The following is a 1,296-nucleotide window of genomic DNA, read 5'->3' on the forward strand; positions in this document are numbered from 1 at the left end:
TTTTGATTTATTGTAGAGATGAGGTCTTGCCAAGTTGCCCAGGGGGGTCTCGAACCCACGAGCTCAGGCAATCCACTCACTTCAGCCTCCCAAAGCGTGGGATTACAGGTTGAGTCACCGAGCCCGGCAACAAATATATTTTTTTTAATTTTATTATTATTATTTTTTTGAGTTAGAGTCTCACTTTGTCGCCCAGTCTAGAGTGCAGTGGCACACTCCCGGCCACCACAGACTGGACCTGCTGGACTCAGGAGATCTTTCCACCTAAGTCTTCCACGTAACTGGAACTACAGGCATCGCCACCACGCCCGTCGATTTTTTTGATTTATTGTAGTGATGAGGTCTCACCAATAAATCAAACCCCTATACTCAGTCAATCCTCTTGCCTCGGTCTCCAAAAGTGCTGGGATTACAGACTTCAGCCGCCACACCCGGCCTTACTTTTTTATTTTAATTGGGCAGCCTCCCATACCAAAATATGTTGAGAGAGATTCCCAAAATATTTTATTTTATAGGTTTCAAGGTCAGGCATACAGGCTCATGTCTGTAATCCCAGCACTTTGGGAGGCCAAGACTAGAGGATTCTTTTTCATTTCTTAGATTAGTAGCTGATTTATAGCATTTTAAAGAATCAGCTCTTAGATTTATTTATTAGGTCTATCATGTTTTAAATCTTTTTGTTGAGTCAGGGTCTCACTTTGTCGCCCAGTCTGGAGTACAGTGGCATGAACACAGCTCACCACACTCTTGACCTCCTGGGCTCAGGCAATCCTCTTGCCTCAGCCTCCTAGGTAGCTAGGACTACAGGTGTGACCACACCCAGCTAAGTTTTTGATATTTTTTGTATACAACTCATTACATTACCCAGCTGGTCTTGAACTCCTCAAGCAATCTTCCCACCTCAACCTCCCAAAGCGCTGGAATTACAGGCAAGAGTCACCATGTCCGGCCTCTCTGTTAATTTTTAAAAATTCAGTGCTTGATTTATGTACTTTGACTTTTCCTATTGTATTAGTCAACTATTGCTGTGTAATAAATTATCCAGAAGTTTGGTGACAACACACACTAATTACCTCATAGTTTCTGTGAGTCAGAAACCCAGGCCTACCTGGGCTTCCTCTTCAGAATCCATCAGAAGGCGGCAGCCAGGGTGTTGACCCAGGACACTGTGATCTCCAGGTTAAGTTGGGACAGAGTCACTTCCAGCTCGCTCAGGAGTTCTTGGTAGAAGTCAGTTCCTCACTGGTTATTGGTCAGAAGCTGCCTTTAGTTTTTTTTGTTTTTTTTTTTTAGTTG

Source organism: Carlito syrichta, unplaced genomic scaffold (assembly GCF_000164805.1).
Source record: "Carlito syrichta isolate Samal-C Ts95f unplaced genomic scaffold, Tarsius_syrichta-2.0.1 Scaffold313618, whole genome shotgun sequence".
Lineage (NCBI taxonomy): Eukaryota > Metazoa > Chordata > Mammalia > Primates > Tarsiidae > Carlito > Carlito syrichta.